This window comes from Dermochelys coriacea, chromosome 8 (assembly GCF_009764565.3).
Source record: "Dermochelys coriacea isolate rDerCor1 chromosome 8, rDerCor1.pri.v4, whole genome shotgun sequence".
NCBI classification, from domain to species: domain Eukaryota; kingdom Metazoa; phylum Chordata; order Testudines; family Dermochelyidae; genus Dermochelys; species Dermochelys coriacea.
The window spans coordinates 80,658,660-80,682,219 of NC_050075.1; the positions used below are offsets into that span (position 1 = coordinate 80,658,660).

Consider the following 23,560-nt stretch of genomic DNA (forward strand, 5'->3'; position numbering starts at 1 on the left):
GTCCACTGTTCACATGTACAGCTGACCAGCAGTACCTGTATTCACTGTCAGGTGGGATGTTTAATGAAAGATTGTCTTTGCCACCTGACAGTTCATTTTCAAAGAAATATGTATGGATGGGTAGAGTTAATTTAACAATTGTCCAAAGACCTTGTGATGGAATCGGAGTTAATGATGAGCAGTCCTCAAAAAGTTTCAGGCCCTGTCAGTATCCCCCACAAAAGTCTGGATATTTACAGTGTGTTATCCTGATCTCAGTTGTATTGGTAACTATACTGAAGTCAATGGAGTTACCCTGCAGTGAAACTAGTGGGAGTGAAGTTAGAATCAGACCCACAGTATCCAAAACGTGTCTTATCCTTTTAAAATCTTTTCCCATCCATAGCTTTTCAAATGTCTTGGGTGAAATCCTGGCCCCAGTGAAATCAATAGCATTGAATTCAGTAGGGACAGGATTTCACCCCCTATGTCTGACACAGTCTAATCCAGAAGCACAGGCGAGTTGAATTCACATAGGATTTAATGATAGGCATACCACTGAAAAGTCAAAGGCCAAACACTTGGGGTTGGTTCTGGGCTAATTTACACATGTGTGACTCCACTTATACATGATTTACAGTAGTGGAAATGAGAGACTAAGGACTACTATGCTACTGCTTGCCACTACAAGTTAGCACCTATCTGAGGAGTAGTACCTGAGGCAGCATAAACCAGGCAACAACTGGGGACTGGAATGCAAGAAGAATAAGTGACTGAGCCAGTGGTGATGCTAATGTAGCTTGTATTTCTATTTGTTTGTTTGTTTGTTTTGTGTTTATCTCTCCCTCACACACACCATCACTTTGGGGTAATTGTCTTTGTCGATGAAGGAAAACGAGTTTTTTGGAAAAAAAATTGTTGAAGCATGATAGGATGTTTCAGGGAAGAGAATTCAGGTGGTTGAATTGAAGCTAGTTCAGAGATGAGAATGGAAGACACAAAAAGGATTGGTCAGTGGAGGTTCAGGCACTTCTCACTGCTAATCTACAATATCACCACTACACAGCAACATGCACAGTAGGCTGAGCAGTTATGGAGAGAAAATTTACATTTAGATGGTCCCAAATCAATTTGTGAAATTTGAAGCGAAGTTAAGGAATCGATGCATATTAGGTATTGCACTTTCCTTTTTGATCGCTTTTTCGCCCACTTTGTTAGGCTTCTAATTTGGGGTATGAACCTGAGAAAACTGTTTTCAGCAGCACTGTCTATTTTATCCTCATTACAACAATCATTTGAATGTTCCCAATGGTTGGCTAGCAAGGATACTGTTGTGATAATGATGCAGTACACTTGATAAAAATATGCAGCTTCAATGCTTTGAGCAGACGCTGTAGTTCTTAGTCTCTCTTTTTTTTCTCCAACATACTAAATTTTTTTCATTTTTAAATAATGTAACTAAGTTGCTCAAAAACACGATTCTGCCTGGATACCTAGCCTCATTACCCTGATGCATCATCACAGAGCAATCCCAGCAGTGGTGGTGGTGATGGGCGGTGTAATATATTATCTTACAAAGTTCTGCTGTTGCTCTGCTCAGCACTGCTGTCTAGAAGCCAGCACTCCCAGCAATACGCTGATAGAAAGTGAATGTAAATGTTGATAGATAAGCTTGGATGCTTCTTGAGGGATTCCTCAACTGTGAAGAAATATTTAATTGGAGGGGCAGCAATTCCAGCCCTGGAGCTCTGTTAACGCTAATACGTATAATAAAAATACATTGTAAAATATTACATATCTCTTCTAATTGGCACAAGGCAATGCACTTGTCATACTTCCAGGTTCAAGGGACAGCTCTGAATTCTCCTTTGAAATCACTTCAGGTAAAGCTTGCATGTGATCTCTGACATGGTGTCAGAGGGGATAGAAAGCTTTGTCCTTATCTTCACATGCAAAATATGTCTTTCTCGTTAAGAAAACCCCCTATGTCCTCTGCTTCCTTCACAGAGGAGAAGAATGCTGGGGGAGAGGTAGGGATGTTAGCAACATTTTATCACTCGCATTAATGCATCCTGGATTTCCAACAGTTTTACTCTATATATGTAAATCTTTCAGTCAACGCACATGAGAAATCAATGGGACTATTCACATGTGTGCACACCTTTGCAGGATCAGATGTGAGTGGGAGCAAGTCTGCCCTCGGGTACACCATACAACCTTGGAGAAATCACTATACTCTGGCCTATGCACATTTCTGCTTTTTAATTTAAAAGATCTTTTTCTAGAGGGGGAAAAGCAGTATTGAAAATTACCATCAAAGCTGCTTTCAGATCTTTCAAGATGTGACACAAGTCTCCAGTAATTTTATTTATTTATTTATTTATTTATTTTTTTGCAACAGTTTTCAAAATAGGTATGGATCTTTATAAATTGTTATCTACCTGGTATATATGTGGTGGTTTTTTCTATGCAGGTGGACACAACCCTTCAAAATATATTGTGCATCTTTGAATATCTCATCCAGAACTAATCCTAACAGTCCAAACCTCTGACCACCTTCAACCAGCTGCTATTTAAATAGAAAAATCAATGTGACAGATTTTTTTTTCCTTCTTTCTCCAAAAGTGTGACTTTTCTACTCTAAAACTACTCAGATGGAATGGGTGGTAGTCAGCCCTGCCCAAGTGGGGTCTAATATCCTGTAGCCAGAGCAGGGCCAGAGAGCCCATGCCTAGAGCCCCAGCTCTTGGAGTGTATGATATCTGAATTTTAGCTTTCAATTTAAAAAACAAAAACAAAAAACCCTCATGATTGTGAAGCAAAGCTTAAAAACATGAACCAAGTGTAACCAGCAAAGAGTTGTCTCCTCACTCTGCCTCAATAGTTCTGAGTAGTGTATATTACACTGAGTTTCATCAGGATGTTAATTCCATGACCTCCTGCTCTGTGAGGCTATCATCATAGCCGAAGACTCTGTGCAAGGCGAAAAGTGCAGCATACATACTCACCCAAGCAGGGACACCCTGGCAATTAGGGAATATATTGCCCCCCCTCTGTACCTTCCCCCCACCTGTTTCCAGAGGGGGGGGCTCTATTGTTCCCAAGGGAAGGAGGGACTCTGGCACTTCTGGGGAGAAGGAGCCCCCATGCACCTGCTACTGGAATAATAAACAGAAAGATTGAATGGTCTCGAGGCCTCTAATAATAGAAATAGAATGAAGTTTAATAATATGAAGTGCAAGGTCATGCACGTAGGGACTAATAAGAATTTCTGCTATAAATCAGTGGAAAGTAACAAAGGAGGAAAGAGACCTAGGTGTGCTGGTCGATCACAGAATGATTGAGCCACCATTGTGATGCGGCTATGAAAAAGGCAAATGTGATGCTAGGATGTGTTACCAGAGACAGAGAAATGTTAATGCTATTGTACAAAGCACTTGTAAGACCTCATTTGGAATACTGTGTACAATTGTGGTGAGCCATGTTTAGGTTTGGAAGGATTTTTGTTGGCAAATGTTGTAAGATTTTAACCCCCTGCCTCCCAGACAAAATATTGATAATCATTCAAATTTGCAAATAGGCAAAATAAGAAAAATGATGCCTGAGACCTTATCAAGTTTAAGGCTATTTACTTTGTATGGTTTGATGTGTGATTTGACAATTTGTGTTTTAATGATCATAAATCTTAAACTTTTTGAATCTCAACATCTACTGTCATTAAATAATTCTTGTCTGATCCCTCAGTTTCCCGCAACTGTGAAAATTTAAATTGATAAAAATTGAAAAAGTGCTTAAAAATAAACATCAATATTATCTGTCAGTTATCAAAAATAAGTCTAATTGTGCCAAGCCTACCCATGTTGAAGAAAAATAAATTCAAATTGGAACAGGTGCATAAAAGGGCTACTAGGATGATCAGGGAGAAAAGACCCTTCCCCATGAGAGGATACTAAAAGAGCTTTGCTTGTTTAGACTAGCAAAAAGATGGCTGAGGGAGAATATGATTGCTCTATAAATATGTCTTGGGGTAACCACCCAGGAGGGAGAAGAGCTAGGTAAGCTAAAGGAAAATGCTGGCACAAGAGCAAATGGGTATAAGCTGTCCACAAATTTACATTGGAAATTTAGTAGAAGGTCTCTAACCATCGGGCGGGTGAGGTTCTGGAACAGTCTTCCAATTGGAGTTGTTGGGGCAAACAACCTAACTAGCTTAAAAATAGAGCTTGAGTGGGATTGTAAAATGGGGTTGCCGAGGGATGAAGAGGCAGACAAGGCAAACTGGTGGGATTGGCAGCGCTGGGGATCCCTTCTGATTCATATATTATGTTCCTAAAATCTCATGCTTCAGGGCTTCATCTTTAGGGTCCAGAAGGAATTTCCCCCCAAAGTAAATTTGTCTGCTTCCTCTGAAGCATTAGAGAGGGCCATAGCTGGAGACAGAACATTGGACAGGGTGGGCTGGTGTTCTGAGACAGTACCGAGAATTCTTTCTTGGGGTTGATAATTGGTTGGTGTCTGACATGCTCAGGGTTTAATTGATTGCCATATTTGAGGTTGGGAAGAAATTCTCTCCCAGATGAGATTGGCAGGGACCTTGTAATTTTCACATTCTTCTGCAGCATGGGGCATGGATCACTTGCCAGGATCACTTGGGTATATTTCACTAAATCAGTTCCCTGCCATTGCAGGGGCCTTGGATGTTGACATAGCTCTGTCCCTCCTGTTCTCTGCCTGTGGCACATGCTAGTGGAGTTTCCTGAGGGCTGTAATTCTGTGAGCTAATTCTGGTTGCTGTGCTTGGTGTCAGCTAAGTTTGGTCTCCATGTCTTTCACCATGAAACAAAACTGCAAAATCTAGGACCAGGTTCACCTATGACTCCAATCTCTTTTAAAAATGAAACCGCTGAATCAGTTTCCAGCATTTGCTATCTGGGTTCTATACTTACCAGCTCCTCCAGGTTCTCCATCAAATTGGCATTGCAGCATCTGCCAGGGGCCATTTACAATGGATATGGAATCAACATACTCTTAGTATGACAACCAAGTTCAGGATTTATTCGAGCTGTATCCTTCCCATACTGTTGTATGGCTGTGAAACAGGGACACTACGCTGCATAGACTAGACAAAGCTGAAGGTTTTCCACACAACATGTCAATGTCGTTTATTGGGCATAAAGTGGAATGACTTCATCTGTAATGCAGATGTCTGTGGTCATTCGGCTCTACAGACTACTGGGGCCATTATCTGCAGGCAACTCCTTATGGTTTTTGGACATGTCACAAGGATGCCACAAGACAATCCAGCAAGCACCATTCTCCAGGTTGCTTGTAACATCTGGGATAAAATTCCACCAACCGAAGGGTGGAGGCAGCCCAGAGGCAGACCCCTTATTACATGGGTTCATCAAGTCTGTTCCCATGTTGGACTCTCAGGCCGTCAAGTCTTCACGGTTGTGCAGAAGTGGACCAAATGGCGAATGATCGCTATGGCTGACTATCTGGCTAAGCGTTGAAGAGGAAGAGAAGAATTCTGGCTGTTGTGCTTGGTATGGGGCTGGCTAGATGGTGTTGTGGCACATGATCTCAGGAGGTCAGACTAAATGATCTGGTGATCCCTTCTGACCTAAACTCTGACTCCTAAATGGGGGACAGGGCCATGGTTTAGGGGTGGGACCATGAGCACAGAGTCATGGGGGGCCCAGTCATCATTGTGTCCCTAGGGCTTCTGGTTGGCATAATCTGACCCTGAGATTCAGAGCTTATTACCATTTGTAGTATCTTACTGACAAGCAGAGTGGTGTCAAGATAAACCTTTTATTATGAACAGAAACTATGTACAGAAATGAGGTAACACTTTCTACTACTCTGTGCAGCCTATGACTACCCTATCTTGGGCTTCTTTGTTTCTGCCTCTCTAAGAAATGTGTCCCAAGAAAGCAAAGACTGCATCTAGGGTGTACACAAAGTGCAGCCATCTCTACATGGGAGAATAACATGAGGGGGGAAGGAGTCCGGGAGAGCTGGCTGTATTTTAAAGAATCCTTATTGAGGTTGCAGGAACAAACCATCCCGATGTGTAGAAAGAATAGTAAATATGGTAGGCAACCAGCTTGGCTTAACAGTGAAATCTTTGCTGATTTTTAAACACAAAAAAGAGGCTTACAAGAAGTGGAAGATTGGACAAATGACCAGGGAGGAGTATAAAAATATTGCTCATGCATGCAGGAGTGAAATCAGGAAGGCCAAATCACACTTGGAGTTGCAGGTAGCAAGGGATGTTAAGAGTAACAAGAAGAGTTTCTACAGGTAAATTAGCAACAATAAGAAGGTCAGGGAAAGTGGGGGGGCCCCTTACTGAATGGGGGAGGCAACCTAGTGACAGAGGATGTAGAAAAAGCTAATGTACTCAATGCTTTTTTTTTCGCCTCTGTCTTCACGAACAAGGTCAGCTCCCGGACTACTGAATTAGGCAGCACGGTATGGGGAGGAGGTGACCAGCCCTCTGTGGAGAAAGAAGTGGTTCAGGACTATATAGAAAAGCGGGACAAGCACAAGTCCATGAGACCGGATGCGTTGCATCCGAGGATGTTAAAGGAGTTGGCGGATGTGATTTCAGGGCCATTGGCTATTATCTTTGAAAACTCATGGCAATCGGCAAGATCCTTGATGACTGGAAAAAGGCTAATGTAATGCCCATCTTTTAAAAAAGGGAAGGAGGAGGATCCAGGGAACTACATGCCAGTCAGCCTCACAGCCTGGAAAAATCATGGAGCAGGTTCTCAAGGAATCAATTCTGAAGCACTTAGAGAAGAGGAAAGTGATCAGGAATAGTCAGCATGGATTCATCAAGGGCAAGTCATGCCTGACTGATCTAATTACCTTCTAAGATGAGATAACTGGCTCTGTGGATGAGGGGAAAGCAGTGGATGAATTATTCCTTGACTTTAGCAAAGGTTTTGATATGGTCTCCCACAGTGCTCTTGCCAACAAGTTAAAGTAGTATGGGCTGGATGAATGGACTATAAGGTGGATAGAAAGCTGGCTAGATTGTCTGGCTCAATGGGTAGTGATCAATGGCTCCATTACTAGTTGGCAGCCAGTATCAAGTGGAGTGCCCTAAGGGTCGGTCCTGGGGCTGATTTTGTTCAATATTTTCATTAATGATCTGGAGGATGGCATGGATTGCACCCTCAGTAAGTTAGCAGATGACACTAAACTGAGAGCAGTGGTAGATACGCTGGAGGGTAGGGTTAGGATACAGAGGGACCTAGACAAATTAGAGGATTGGGCCAAAAGAAATCTGATGAGGTTCAACAAGGACAAGTGCACAGTCCTGCACTTAGGACAGAAGAATTCCGTGCACTGCCACAGACTAGGGACCGAGTGGCTAGGCAGCAGTTCTGCAGAAAAAGACCTAGGGGTTATGGTGGATGAGAAGCTGGATATGAGTCAACAGTGTGCCTTATTGCCAAGAAGGATAACGGCATTTTGGGCTGTATAAGTAGGAGCTTTGCCAGCAGATCAAGGGACATGTTCATTCCTCTCTATTCGACATTAAGGCCTCATCTGGAGTACTGTGTCCAGTTTTGGGCACCACACTACAAGAAGGATGTGGAAAAATTGGAAAGTGTCCAGTGGAGGGCAACAAAAATGATTAGGGGGCTGGAGCACATGACTTATGAGGAGAGGCTGAGGGAACTGGGATTATTTAGTCTGAAGAAGAGAAGAATGGGGGGATTTGATAATTGCTTTCAACTACCTGAAAGGGGGTTCCAAAGAGGATGGATCTAGACTGTTCTCAGTGGTAGCAGATGACAGAACAAGGAATAATGGTCTCAAGTTGCAGTGGGGGAGGCTTAGGTTAGATATTAGGAAAAAAATGTTCACTAGGAGAGCAGTGAAGCACTGGAATGGGGTACCTAGGGAGGTAGTGGAATCTCCTTAGAGGTTTTTAAGGTCAGGCTTGACAAAGCCCTGGCTGGGATAATTTAGTTGGGAATTAGGTCCCGCTTTGAGCACTGGGTGGGACTAGATGATCTCCTGAGGTCCCTTCCAACCTTAATATTCTATGATACACTTCCTGGAGGACTTACTCTGTAGCATATCTTCCCTCTTTTAGATCCTTTTCTAAATTACTGACTGAACTAAAACACTATTAAGTTTAAAGTATGAAACTATTACACATACAATAACTAATTTAACTCTTCAGGTTGCCGAAACACAGCCCTAAGATACTTGATCACTCTCTCTTAGGGCATTTCAGCCATCTTCTCAATCTGTGTTGCAAACCCTCTTTAGTCAAATCCTTGTCTATTACAGACTATTCAGTCTTGTGGCCAATTACGGTTATTTTGTGAATTGTTTTTAGCCTGTATGTCTGTTCTCATTTCAATTGGCCAAATTGTCAGGTGTCTTGAGCAGATGCTTACAATTCCCTCATAAGATTTTGCTTTCATCTGTGATCATGGAGCATGAGTGAGGCGGCAACTCTTTGATCTCTGTAGCTTTGACTGGCCAATGCGTCTTGCCAGGCCTTTGTTTTCTAACTACAGAAGAGATCTTGCTCCTTTATTGTAAAGATTTATCTGATTGTACTTTCCCAATCTTTTCCTCATTCTCACAGGCTGTTTGGTCATCCATTGTTTTTTGACTCGTTTCTGATGATCAAGTATTTATACATCTGTTGTAGCGGAATGCAGTGGGTGACTTTTTTCCATTGCAGTGATGTAGCTTTATAGTACAGTAGTGCTAACTGTGAATCTTCCCTTATATGCATGGCATTTCTGAGCAAATTCTTCACTATATGTACTCCACAGTCTAATCCATTGACTCTCTCCCAGCCCTGAAATTGTTCCTCTAGTATAATCTTTTGACTCTTCCACTTTTTCTTATGCTCCTCACATCTCCATTTCAGTTTCTGTAATTGCATTGTACCCTAGTGTTCATCCTGTGTGTCACATTTGTGCACATTTTTAATTAGCCCATCTTTCAAATTTCCAGCATCCTCCAGCTGTGCTTGAGAACAGTTCTTCCACTTCACTTGAGGAATCCATTGCTGCACCAGGTACATGTATTTTCCTGCTTTGTCTGAGCATCTTAATATAATGGTGGGTGTATTTTTACTTTTTATTTATTATTTGTTTGAATTCTGGACATTTCCTATACTTATGCTCTTTGCCACATCTCTGGCATTTTTTTCTGCTTTCCATGTTTTTGTCCTTGGCCAGTTTAAGTTCTGTGAACTTTTCCCTTGTTGTTTTAGCTGCAGTATGCAAAGTCATGTGATCTGAGCCTTTCTGTTGGATTTTGGTTTGTGCTTCTGTTTGTTCTGCTGTTTGGCATGTACATATCACCCTTTCTCAGTGTCAGATCCATCTCCCTAAGTAACCATTCATGGATTTATTTATTGTTACACTCCAGTCAGTCTGGTCTTTGATGAGCGAGTCTTTTTTAATATTGCACGTTCACAGGACTGACTTTTTAATTGTAAGTCTGTGAGAAGCTCCTCTATTGTTTCCCCTTCATTTTGTGTTCTCATCTTGACCATATATATCTCTCATAAGTATCATTTCTAAAGAGACAAGAATTCTCAAACATTTTTCATTATTTCTGCAAAGCTTTCCTCTTTTCCCCACCCCAGTCTGTATAAAATGCATTGTATACTTCATTGTCTGCCACTGTTAAGAGCGGAGCAATCTTTTGCTCATCCTCCATTTTATTTGTCCCTGTGGCTTTCATATACAGCCCAAATTGCTGTTTGAACCTTTTCGAGGCATATTCAGCATTTCTTCTGATTCTAAGGGCTGGTGGGAGAATTACATGCAGTTTCACAGGCTGTATAGTAGCTGTTTCAATGTTAGACTCTCACTGGTTCTTCTAGCATGCTGTGCCTTCCTCTCCTGGTATCATGTAGTATCTTTATTATGAACAGCAACTATGTTCATAAATGAGGTAACTAACTTCCTACTACTGTGTGAAGCTATAGCTTGCAACTGCCTGTGCTTGTCATCTTTGTTTCTGCAGCAGCAGGTAGAAACTCAAAGACTGCATGAAGATTGTACAGGAAATGCTGCATCTCTACATTTCCTAGAGGGCCTATTCTATAGCACTCCGTTGGAAAGAGGATAATCCTAATTTCCCAGCTGGTCCAGCGCTTCATCATATCCCTGGAAATTCCTGAGATGGCTGACCTTAAAATGATGACATTGTTATGAATAGAAAAGCTATTTTAGGTAAGTTTTAGAGGTTTCACCGTAACTAAGGGAACACAAACATCATCAACTTTAGAAGCACTGGAACTTCCCAATGCGTTCATTTTCTTTCCTGTGTTGCCATTGGATTTATAATGTAAACTTCCAGAGCATCAATGGTCCTGAGTTTAAAAGACAAACTTCACTGTGTAATGACATACCACTAAATCCTAATTCAGTTTTTGTGTTTTGTTTCATTTTGTGGCTCATTTCTTGCTCTGCACTCCTAAGATCTTCAGCTCTCTGCTTTCTTCCTAAATCAGAAATGATTTTTTTAAATAAGCACTTGTACTTTGAAACATAACATAAAATACAGAGCTGAAATAAAAAGAAGGTAAATTACTTTAGTGCTCTGCAAAGAAACTTTCACTTGGCTATTTCCTATTGTTTTGAAGCTCTAAAAATCAATATAGAAACATATCATATTCTGAAGGCAGGTCATCTGTGCACTAGGTGTTTGTAACAGTCATCTTTGAAGGGGATACTTATGCCCTCCTGACATGAATCTACAATTTTTTTTGCACTAAGTGTTCCAATGAAACTACATTTTTTGCTCTGGCTGTTCATCTCAGTGGTTATTACTTTTTACTATTTCAGACTTCCATCTTCTATAGATTCACTGATAGATCAATATGACAGAAGTAAGATAAAAGTCAGTTAACACTACAAGTCCATAAGTCTGAAGCCTCAGAAAGCATTTCTCAAGACAAAAAGGATGTACCTTCTGACAGAAACTGCACACACTACTGATCTGTGTTATATCCTGAGAGTTCTCTTCTAGCTTTGTTCTGAACCAGTGATGTGTCTAAACATCTTTCTTAATTTTGAGATTCTCCTGATCTTTCCACAAATTTTGGAATGAATGTTTTCCCCAGGGGGCAAGAGATTTGAAAATAGTCTCCAATTCTGAAAGAAGAGAAGAGAACACATTGGCTATTAGATGGAAATAGTAAAGAAGTGTGCTGGCATGCTATGTTTCCTAATCAGAAGCAAGTGCAATATGCTATAAAATAAATGGAGGTTCAAAGTCAGCATGACATTTTTGCAACATTTAAGCAGGTGGTGTTGAAATAAAGAGCTAGGCTTGGGTTGAGTGAAAAACTCAAGGACTCCAATCTGCTTGTAAACACTAGCTGCTTGAGGATAGGTAGTAAGTTTCTGTAGTATGAATGCCTTTAGCTGTTGCCTGGTCCAAATCCAACCTTATAACTAGACGAAGTGGTTCCCAAACGCAAAGATTAAATAACATAGGGTTACATCTACACTGCACTTGAAAGGATGCTTCCCAGGGCAAGTAGACGGACAATCTAGCTGTGACGAAGCTAGAACCCTAAAAATAGCAGTGTATCTGGGGATAGTACAATGTTGCTTTAATACTAATCCACATGCACTTCCGGATATGTACTTAGGAGGTTAACTGAAGCTGCTGCCTGTTCTAGCTGCAGCTACATGGCTATTTTTAGCATGCTAACTCAAGCAGAACTAGTGCTTGTCTGTCTACTCTCATTGGGAAGCACCTCCCCAGCTGTAGTGTAGATGCACTCATAGAGACATATCCTAGTCTTAATAGAAAAGAGGACAAACGTTAATGAAACTGTTGGACTAATAAACAGAATATTGATCCTGATCTTTAAAAATAGCCTCCAATTATGCCTGGATTTTCTGCCAATATTTCCCCATAGTGTTCCTCCTTAGTCTGTGATGAATCCCATGTTTCATATGTGAACCTGCAGCAGAGTGGGGGATGAGGGTCTGGAGAATCTATTCATTTGTTTTCTCTTTTAGATAAAAATGTTTCTTTTGTTTATGGTTATGAGAAAAGAGGCAAGAGCACTGGACAAACATACATATGCTGAAATAATTTCTGGAAGTATTGATACTTTAATGTGGGAAAAAATATACTGAGTTTATTGCTAGATACTATAGCACTTATCTGATTTGAAGAGTGGGGTAGGTTAGGATTGGAGTAGACCTTAGGAGATGATCTAGTCCAACCCCCCGCTCAAAGCGGGACCTAATTCCCAACTAAATTTTCCCAGCCAGGGCTTTGTCAAGCCTGACCTTAAAAACCTCTAAGGAAGGAGATTCCACCACCTCCCTAGGTAACCAATTCCAGTGCTTCACCACCCTCCTAGTGAAATAGTTTTTTTCCTAATATCCAACCTAGACCTCTCCCAATTCAACTTGAGACCACTGGTCCTAGTTCTGTCATCTGCCACCACTGACAACAGGCTAGCTCCATCATCTTTGGGAACTTCCCTTCAGGTAGTTGAAGGGTGCTATCAAATCCACCCCCCCATTCTTCTCTTCTTCAGACTGACTAAGCCCAGTTCCCTAAGCCTCTCCTCTTAAGTCATGTGCCCCAGACCCCTAATCATTTCTGTTGCCCTCCGCTGGACTCTCTTCAATTTGTCCACATCCTTTCTGTAGTGGGGGCCCCAAAACTGGATGCAATACTCCAGATGTGGCCTCACCAGTGCTGAATAGAGGGGAATAATCATGTCCCTCAATCTGCTAGCAATGCTCCTACTAATGCAACCCAATATGCCTTTAGCCTTCTTGGTAACAAGGGCACAGTGTTGACTCATATCGAGCTTCTCATCCACTGTAATCCCCAGGTCCTTTTCTGCAGAATTGACGCTTCGCTAGTCAGTTCCCAACCTGTAACAGTTCATGGGATTCTTCCGCCCTGAGTGCAGGACTCTGCACTTGTCCTTGTTGAACCTCATCAGATTCATTTTGGCCCAATCCTCAATTTGTCTAGGTCACTCTGGATCCTATCCTATAGGGGAGATGTAGATGATGTTAGGTGTTCTAAAGTGACCTCCTTTCATACAAATGGTTTTACATATACCCACTATCCAAGTGCAATCTGGTCTAATCCCAAGGCAAAGCAATTTGGCTCTTATGAGGTATTTTTAAAAGTCGCAGGGGTGAGTTGTCATCTTTTAAGAGGGAAAATTAAGCAGCTTCCAGAGAGATACCAAATTCCATCACAGGCATTGCCCCATTCTTCCCTTCAGTATGGGGACCTACGCGTTTGTTTTTAGTGATTTATTGCTTTTCTGATCAGTGCACTGGAAGCAGAGAGGTCCTGGAATCATGGTGTGAAGACTTAAGCCTTGTCTGTACTTGCCTTTTCCCCTAAAATTTCCCACTATTACTAACACCAGTTCAACTCCAATAGTGGTAACAGTGGTGGGAGTGCTAGTGTAGACAAATTTCAAGCAGTGTGTTTTAACGGCCATGTCCTCTAGACCTGCGCTAAAATGGATTTAGATGACACAGTAGATAAATTACAAGAGGATGGTCTATACCAGTGATGTAGGGAGTGAAGAAAGTTGGAGAAGGTGAAATAAGGAGAAAGAGAGAAGAAGACTGTTACAAAGCAGTTCTACTCTGGTAGATCTTTCTGTGGCCTGAAATTCAAAAGAAAAAATTGTCCTGAAAAGTTTTCTGGTTAGTTTTTAATTAAACTACCCCCATTTTATTGCATTCAGCTCAATTTGCTGAGACTTTTCCAGGACACTCTTAGCTCCTGCAACCTGTGCTGGTAAAATGCGGCATTTTCAGCTGTCGAGGCACTGTTTGGTACTGATATTGTTATGTTTGAACATTTCCAGTCATTGTTGCAAATTCAAGGCCCTCCCATATAGCCTGTCCCTTTGAAAACAAGGCCAGTATTCTGAAGTGAGTTCTGGTGCAGAAAATGTAAGTCTGAGGGCCAAATTCTGGCACTGGCACTACACATGCATCTTATAGCCTTGAAAGTTGGCATTCAGTAATTTCAAACTACGGGTTCAATCCTAACCCCAAACTACTAAATTTCACTTAAATCAGCTAGCTTCAGCATATGCTGAAGCTGTTTTTTACAGTATACCTGGAAATGTGCTTCAGCATATCGGAGGACACAACAGAGACAATAGGAGGTGGTAAATATTAGTAGAGTGAGAAATTCATATGATAGTACACACAAATATTCTTCAATGCATCAATGTCTGTCTTGTTCCAAAGCTTAGCAGTGCTGCAAGTAAAGCCATCAACAGCTTTCCTATATTCAGTCTTTTTTCTATTAATGGCAATTTCATTTAAAAAACAAAAAAACAAAAAACAAACCACCTTATCTCTATTTTTTTTGTTTGTTTTTTAGATGGCAAAAGGGAAGTGCCATTGTTTGAAAACCTCAATGGTAGCATAATGAGTCTGCACATAAACATTAGATCAAGCAACCACAAGCAGTCTGTGAATTATTCTGGTTAGTTTTTAAACGTGGGATATATGACATTATTTAAGTATTTATAAATGTCATCTCATCTGTTATAAGAAAAGCTAATAGACTGTTTTTGCAGACATTTCAGCTCCAGAAAATTGCTTCCGTAATCTGTTTTGAAAGATTCAACAGAAGTGGAAGCAGACATATTATGGGTCAATAGCAGTGAAAGGCCTCTGTGCAGACGTAAGATTCACGGTCCATTAGGTTTCAGGCCTGCCCTGATATGGATTCCTCTGATGTATTACTATTATTTCCTATTTTTGTTGACTCAGTTACTATGTCAGCAAAACCAAACATTTTGGCTTGTGGCCCAGCATCAAGCTGTCTATGGAGGATATATTTTTACCTCCACCACCATGACAGTAATGAGGAACTGGCATTAATCTGATTTGCATAATTGTGCACTTCCAAGTTAGACTCTGTGTCAGTAGGAGACAACTTATTGTGATGATACCCACAGCACGTTATCCTTTTTGTGCTATCGGCATTTATTTATGCAAATTCCATCATTACAAGAGGTCATTTTCCAACCTTCTACCATGAAATCACTTCTCTGCAAATAAACAGTAAGAAAACACCATAGGAGAACAGCCAGATAATTTCATCATTCACATGCATTGGTCAATAAGCTGAAAAGGTGTGTGTATCAGTGTCTTTACAACTAGTGTTTTATAAAAGCCTGATGACCAGACTAAAATTTGATAGACCATATGTGATCATTTTAGACACATACCATCAGACAGGCAAAACAAATAAAACCCATTGTCTCACCAGTTCAAAGAGGTGTTTTTGGAATAATTTATGGACTGATAAAAAATATTTTGTGTTCCCCAGATCAGTAGAATGTTTTCTGTGATAAGAAACAGAACTCTGTAATTCATTCATATAAGAGATAAAAAGACAGAATAACAAACTAGGATGTCTTATATATAGCAGCAACCTGAAATAGCAATAAATGTTAAAGAAGCTTATCAGAATCATTTATTCTGGGGATTCATAAACTAACCTTCATAAAAAGAAAAGGAGTACTTGTGGCACCTTAGAGACTAACAAATTTATTTGAGCATAAGCTTTCGTGAGCTACAGCTCACTTCATCGGATGCATTTGGTGGAAAATACAGAGGGGAGATTTGTATACACACACACAGAGAACATGAAACAATGGGTTTATCATACACACTGTAAGGAGTGATCACTTAAGATGAGCCATCACCAGCAGCAGGGGGGGGGGAAAGGAGGAAAACCTTTCATGGTGACAAGCAAGGTAGGCTATTTCCAGCAGTTAGCAAGAATATCTGAGGAACAGTGGGGGGTGGGGTGGGGGGGAGAAATAACATGGGGAAAGTTTTACTTTGTGTAATGACTCATCCATTCCCAGTCTCTATTCAAGCCTAAGTTAATTGTATCCAGTTTGCAAATTAATTCCAATTCAGCAGTCTCTCGTTGGAGTCTGTTTTTGAAGCTTTTTTGTTGAAGGATAGCCACCCTCAGGTCTGTAATCGAGTGACCAGAGAGATTGAAGTGTTCTCCAACTGGTTTTTGAATGTTATAATTCTTGACGTCTGATTTGTGTCCATTCATTCTTTTACGTAGAGACTGTCCAGTTTGGCCAATGTACATGGCAGAGGGGCATTGCTGGCACATGATGGCATATATCACATTGGTGGATGCGCAGGTGAACGAGCCTCTGATAGTGTGGCTGATGTGATTAGGCCCTATGATGGTGTCCCCTGAATAGATATGTGGACAGAGTTGGCAACGGGCTTTGTTGCAAGGATAGGTTCCTGGGTTAGTGGTTCTGTTGTGTGGTGTGTGGTTGCTGGTGAGTATTTGCTTCAGGTTGGCGGGCTGTCTGTAAGGAAGGACTGGCCTGTCTCCCAAGATCTGTGAGAGTGATGGGTCGTCCTTCAGGATAGGTTGTAGATCCTTGATGATGCGTTGGAGAGGTTTTAGTTGGGGGCTGAAGGTACCCAGAAGTCACCTACTACAGGACAGGCCCAACAAAGAAAATAACAGAACGCCACTAGCCATCACCTTCAGCCCCCAACTAAAACCTCTCCAACACATCATCAAGGATCTACAACCTATCCTGAAGGATGACCCAGCACTTCTAAATTTAAATTCACAACTTCTAAATTTAAAGAGTGAGACTATGTCAACACTTTCAAAGGAATACAGTTTTAAAGGGAAAACAAAGAAATATACTATAGCAAATAATTTTGGGCTGGTTGACATCTGACAAAAATGAACACTAAGTGGTAATTAATGGATTTTGTCTTGGCAAGAAGCACACTGAGCACACAGGTCTTGCTATCATCAGTGCTATTGCTGAAAAGAAAGCGCTATAAATCCTGACCCTGGCTTTGACTGTTGTTTTCACAAAAAATATGAGCAGGAATTTTTCAGCTCAACTACAAGCAGTTAAAAAGATTAAAATAGGGTGTACAAAACAAAAACACACATGGGTTATGTTTATGTGAATGAGTTTCTAACAGCTCTTTGAGTGCCATACAAATCCACAAATCAAATGTTGTACCACACAGAAAAGTACATCATAAATCTGTTTATATACTTGTGAAGGAAAAAAGTATACTAACTGATGAACATGCACAGCTGGGAGAAAGATTACTACCCACAGGTGTGTATTGGATGATTACCACAACCTTTTCCTAGTTTGTACCTAAATATTTTTACAGTCTGTATTTCAAATAGGAATACTATCCTCTCTCCCAACATTTATGCCATTTCACACTTCTTAAGTGAAAATTTTGTTTCACAAAACTCAGCTTAGGTGCCAACATTGTGCGACCCTTAAGTTGGAAAATGAAGCCATGTGAGCATAGATTTTAGGAAAACTGCATGATTTTTCCCCATGGTCAGTCTGCCATGTTGCATTAAGGTTAAGAACAGTTTAGTTGGGAATTTCAGATGTTGCTTGTGTTTTGTAGTGTATAAACTAATTAGGAAGGAAGTTGTAAAGGGAGTTGAGGTGAAAGAGCCTCAGAAAAGCTAAAGACAGGAGCAGAGAGGGAAATGAAAAAAGTCCCATGAGGCTAAAATACTCATGGAAGAGAAGTGACAGAACAAGGCTAGAGGAAAAAGCTGGAAGTTACAAAAGAGCGCTTGTGGGGTAAAAGAATCAAACAGGAGTGACAGACTGAGACCCAGTCAGACTCTAAGAATGTTAGTGTGGAAGAGAGGAAAAGAAAGGGCCCAAGGAGCTAGCAAACAGAGCTGTAAACAGGGGAGTTTCAGTGGGAGTTCTGTATTGTGGTGCTTGTTTGGGGTTTGTTTTTGCTGTGGGTGTTGGTGATTTGGTGTGGTTTGTGTTTCCCAGATTAACAGGATTTAGGTGGGAAGGCTATGGCAGATACAGAGGCAGCAGTGGGAGTGACTCATGTAGTGGAAGACACAATGAAGATGACTGGATGTGGAAGCTGCGGTATTACATGATCCTGGAGGTGGTACCTGCTAAGAGTTTTGTCTACGTGAAATACCGTCTGATAGAGCTGATGGAGGAAAAGATCCGAGGTTTGGAGATGCAGGTGGAAAGTCTGGATGAGTTTAGAAAGGAGTTTGAGCAGATGATGGAGCAAAGACATGAGGTATCTGAAGGGAAAAGCTCAGACTTGCAGATGGAAGCAGGGCTGGGGAATTCTGAGGGGAGACTGGGTGAGGAAAGTGGTCAGTGGAAGCATGTGACTAAAAGAACCAGGCAGAGGAAAAGACGGGCTAGTGAAGGAAAAATACAGCTCAAGAACAGGTTTGCAGAGTTGGAAAATGAAGAAGGGGCTTAGCAGGTAGTCACTGTAGGTGGAAGGGCAAGGAAGAAGAGAAGAGCGGCTAGTCCTATAGGAAAAGGGGAAGAGTCAATGGAGACTACACCAAATATGAGCCCCAGGAGGATATAGGATGGGTTGAAGAGGATTACAAGGGAGAATAGGAATGGAAAGAACTTGCAGCCAGAGGGAACAGGGGAGAGAATGGAGAATAGCACTGTCACCAGGAAAAGGCAGGTCTATGTGATAGGGGACTCTTTATTGAGAAGAATAGACAGGCCTTTAACCAGAGCTGATCCAGAGAATAGAAGGGTGTGCTGTCTTCCAGGTGCTAAGATACGGGATGTAGTGCTGAGGTTGAAAAAGATCCTAAAGGGAGCAGGAAAGAATCCCCTAATTATCCTTCATGTGGGAACAAATGATACAGCTAGATTCTCGCTTGAAAGTATTAAGGGAGACTATGCTAGGCTGGGGAAGACGCTTAAGGAAATCAAGGCTCAGGTGATCTTTAGTGGGATTCTGCCTCTTCCTAGAGAAGGGCAACAAAGGTGTGACAAGATTATGATTATCAACAGATGACTTAGGCAGTGGTGATATAAGGAGGGCTTTGGGATGTATGGCCCCTGGAAGGCATTCATGGGCAGAGGACAGTTCTCTCGGGATGGACTTCATCTGAGTAGGGAAGGAAATAGACTTCTGGGATGGAGGCTGGCACAACTGATAAAGAGAGCTTTAAACTAGGAATTTGGGGGAGATGATTGGGAGATGTCCAGGTAATCTTCCCACGCTGGATTTTAGCATTGAGAGGGAAGATAACTAAGTAAGAAAGAACACAGCCGTGGGTAGGAGAATGTATATAAGGAGGAAGGGCAGTGTGGATACCAGTCTAATAGGTTATACTGGCTGTAGAATGATCATGCTAATAGGGTACAAAATGTGAGCGGGGCCAAACAGCAAAAATTAAGATGTTTGTACACCAATGCGAGGAGCCTAGGTAACAAAATGGAGGAACTAGAGCTACTGGTGCAAGAAATGAAACCAGATATTCTAGGGATAACAGAAACATGGTGGAATAGTAGTTATGATTGGACTACAGGTATTGAAGGGTATGTGCTATTTAGGAAAGACAGAAATAAAGGTAAAGGTGGTGGAGTAGCATTGTGATGAGGTAGAATGTAAAGAAATAAGAAGCGATGGAATGGATGAGACAGAGTCTGTCTGGGCAAAAATTACATTGGGGAAGAAAACTACTAGAGCCTCTCCTGGGATAGTGCTTGGGGTGTGCTATAGACCGCCGGATCTAATTTGGATATGGATAGAGCCCTCTTTAATGTTTTTAATGAAGTAAATACTAATGGAAACTGCGTGATCATGGGAGACTTTTAACTTCCCAGATATAGACTGGCGGACGACTGCTAGTAATAATAATAATACATCTCAGATTTTCCTAGATGCGATAGCTGATGGATTCCTTCATCAAGTAGTTGCTGAGCCGACTAGAGGGGATGCCATTTTAGATTTAATTTTGGTGAGTAGCAAGGACCTCATAGAAGAAATGGTTGTAGGGAACAATCTTGGTTCAAGTGATCATGAGCTAATTTAGTTCAAACTGAACGGAAGGATTAACAAAAATAAATCTGCAACTAGGGTTTTTGATTTCAAAAGGGCCAACTTTCAAAAATTAAGGAAATTAATTAGGCAAGTGGATTGGACTGAAGAATTTATGGATCCAAAGGCAGAGGAGGTCTGGGATTACTTTAAATCAAAGCTGCAGAAGCTATCGGAAGCGTGCATCCCAAGAAAGGAGGAAAAAATTCATAGGCAGGAGTTGTAGACCAAGTTGGATGAGCAAGCATCTAAGAGAGGTGATTAAGAAGAAGCAGAAAGCATACAGGGAGTGGAAGATGGGAGGGATCAGCAGGGAAAGCTACCTTTATTGAGGTCAGAACATGTAGGGATAAAGTGAGACAGGCTAAAAGTCAAGTAGAGTTGGACCTTGCAAAGGGAATTAAAACCAATAGTAAAAGGTTCTATAGCCATATAAATAAGAAGAAAACTAAAAAGGAAGAAGTGGGACCGCTAAACACTGAGGATGGAGTAGAGGTCAAGGATAATCAAGGCATGGCCCAATATCTAAACAAATACTTTGCCTCAGTCTTTAATAAGGCTAAAGAGGATCTTAGGGATAATGGTAGCATGACAAATGGGAATGAGGATATGAAGGTAGATATTACCATATCTGAGGTAGAAGCGAAACTGAAACAGCTTAATGGGACTAAATTGGGGGGCCCAGATAATCTTCATCCAAGAATATTAAAGGAATTGACACACAAAATTGCAAGCCCATTAGCAAGATTTTTTTAACGAATCTGTAAACTCGGGGGTTGTACCGAATGATTGGAGAGTTGCTAACATAGTTCCTATTTTTAAGAAGGAAAAAAAGTGATCCGGGTAACTACAGGCCTGTTAGTTTGACATCTGTAGTATGCAAGGTCTTGGAAAAAATTTTGAAGGAGAAAGTAATTAAGGACGTTGAGGACAATGGTAAATGGGACGAAATACAACATGGTTTTACAAAAGGTAGATCATGCCTTCTTTGATAAAGTAACAGATGTTTTTAGGCAAAGGAAACGCAGTGGATCTAATTTACCTAGATTTCAGTAAGGCGTTTGATACCATGCCACATGGGGAATTATTAGTTAAATTGGAAAAGATAGGGATCAATATGAAAATTGAAAGGTGGATAAGGAATTGGTTAACAGGGAGACTACAGTGGATCCTACTAAAAGGTGAACTGTCAAGCTGGAGGGAGGTTACCAGTGGAGTTCCTCAGGGATCAGTTTTGGGACAACCTTATTTAATCTTTTTATTACTCACCTCGGCACAAAAAGTGGGAGTGTGCTAATAAAATTTGCGGATGATACAAAGCTGGGAGGTATTGCCAATTTAGAGAAGCACCGGGAAATCATACAGGAAGATTTGGATGATCTTGTAAACTGAAGTAATAGTAATAGGATGAACTTTAATAGTGAGAAGTGTAAGGTTATGCATTTAGGGATTAATAACAAGAATTTTAGTTATAAGCTGGGGACTCATCAATTAGAATTAACTGAAGAGGAAAAGGACCTTGGAGTATTGGTTGATCACAGGATGACTATGAGCTGCCAATATGATATGGCCGTGAAAAAAAGCTAATGTGGTCTTGGGATGCATCAGGCGAGGTATTTCCAGTCGCAATAAGGAGGTTTTAGTACCATTATACAAAGCACTGGTGAGACCTCACCTGGAATACTGTGTGCAGTTCTGGTCTCCCATGTTTAAGAAGGATGAATTCAAATTGGAACAGGTACAGAGAAGGGCTACTAGGATGATCCAAGGAATGGAAAACTTGTCTTATGAAAGGAGACTCAAGGAGCTTGGCTTGTTTAGCCTAACTAAAAGAAGGTTGAGGGGAGATATGATTGCTCTCTATAAATATATCAGAGGGATAAATACAGGAGAGGGAGAGGAATTATTTAAGCTCAGTACCAATGTGGACACAAGAACAAATGGATATAAACTGGTCATTGGGAAGGTTAGACTTGAAATTAGACAAAGGTTTCTAACTATCAGAGGAGTGAAGTTTTGGAATAGCCTTCCAAGGGAAGCAGTGGGGGCAAAAGTCCTATCTGGCTTTAAGATTAAACTCCAATAAGTTTATGGAGGAGATGGTATGATGGAATAACATGATTTTGGTAATTAATTGATCTTTAAATATTCATGGTAAATAGGCCCAATGGTCTGTGATGGGATGCTAGATGGGGTGGGATCTGAGTTACTTCAGAAAATTCTTTCCTGGGTATCTGGCTGGTGAATCTTGCCCATATGCTCAGGGTTTAGCTGATCGCCATATTTGGGGTTGTGAAGGAATTTTCCTCCAGGGCAGATTGGAAGAGACCCTGGAGGTTTTTCACCTTCCTCTGTAGCATGGGCATGGGTCACTTGCTGGAGGATTCTCTGCTTCTTGAAGTCTTTAAACCATGACTTGAGGACTTCAATATCTCAGACATAAGTGAGAGGTTTTTCACAGGAGTGGGTGGGTGAGATTCTGTGTCCTGCGTTGTGCAGGAAATCGGACTAGATGATCATAATGGTCCCTTCTGACCTTAGTATCTATGAATCTGTTGAGCAGAATAAAAGAAGCACAGATGAAATGGACCTAATTTAATGTCAGAAGGGAAGGGAGACAGTGAGGCAGGCACACACATACACATACACATACATTAGGGGGAGCTGAAAGGTATTCATAGTAGGAGAGGTAAGAGAGACTGAAAGAAATCAAAGAAAGTGGTCAGAAAATCTCAGAGATGTAGCCAAAGTAATTGAAAAATGTTCCTAGGGAAGCCTAGAAACAGCAGCAAGAGAAACTGAGGCAGTGGCCTGAGGTACTAAGGAATGGGAAACGGATTTAAAACTCAATCTTTAGGAACAGAAAGACAACTGCCAAGGAGGTTGAGAATCATAGAATAGGCTGAATGGCTGACAGGTCTAGTTGGAGAAGCTGAGAGATGGAGTAAGACTATCTGAGAGACTATTAAGGAGTTGGGACACCTATGCTGGGCAGCGAAAGACGGAGGCTGGAGAAACTGACAGTGGCAGCCTGAGGAGCAAACAGATGCATCTGGAAGAAATGAAAGACGCGTTTCCTCTCCTACAACTTCACTTTGAAAATAATGTTCAAACGGAACAAAAACTCTAACAGTATCCTTCCTAATTTCACTTTTATGTTTTAAATCTGTTTTAAGTAACAAAACAAAAACTTCCTTCTTATGTTAATTAGACAGATTTATCATGTGCAAAAGCGTTCCTTTTGGACATTTTGATTTCATAGGTCTTACTTTACTTATGAGCACCCCCAGGCCTGACAATGATCATTAATGAAATGTTTTTCCTGCATCCCTCATAGTGGTTATTTTGTCTGTTCACCCTTTGTAGACAGATGGAAACACAATGCAATGAACAGAAAAACCAAGTATGACCTTTTTTTTTGTTGATGACAAAAGTCTTGTGTTTATTGTGAACACAGAATATACTCACAACTTTTAATTTATCCTCTATTTGTATTATCTGTGTTATGACATTAGTTTGTCTATCCTGCCTGCCAAGTGTCAATATCTCCAGCCTAACTAAAATGACAGTCTGTAGATCATTCAGCAGGATTCTAATTTGTCTGGATGGAACCAAACATTCTTATCAGAATTCAGTAAACGAGTATTTGTACAGAAAAAATGAGAAGCTGT

The 23,560-nt window shown here is 41.0% G+C and overlaps 1 long non-coding RNA gene across 1 annotated transcript in view; it reads left to right on the forward strand.

Moving 5' to 3' along the window:
• The first annotated feature begins 8,979 nt into the window (after window positions 1–8,979).
• LOC119860488 overlaps window positions 8,980–23,560 on the forward strand; it is a 39,891-nt gene continuing 25,310 nt past the window's right edge. The window contains exons 1-2 of the long non-coding RNA XR_006273797.1: window positions 8,980–9,043; window positions 10,003–10,211. This is a non-coding gene — a long non-coding RNA (uncharacterized LOC119860488). The remainder of the gene's footprint in view (window positions 9,044–10,002; window positions 10,212–23,560) is intronic.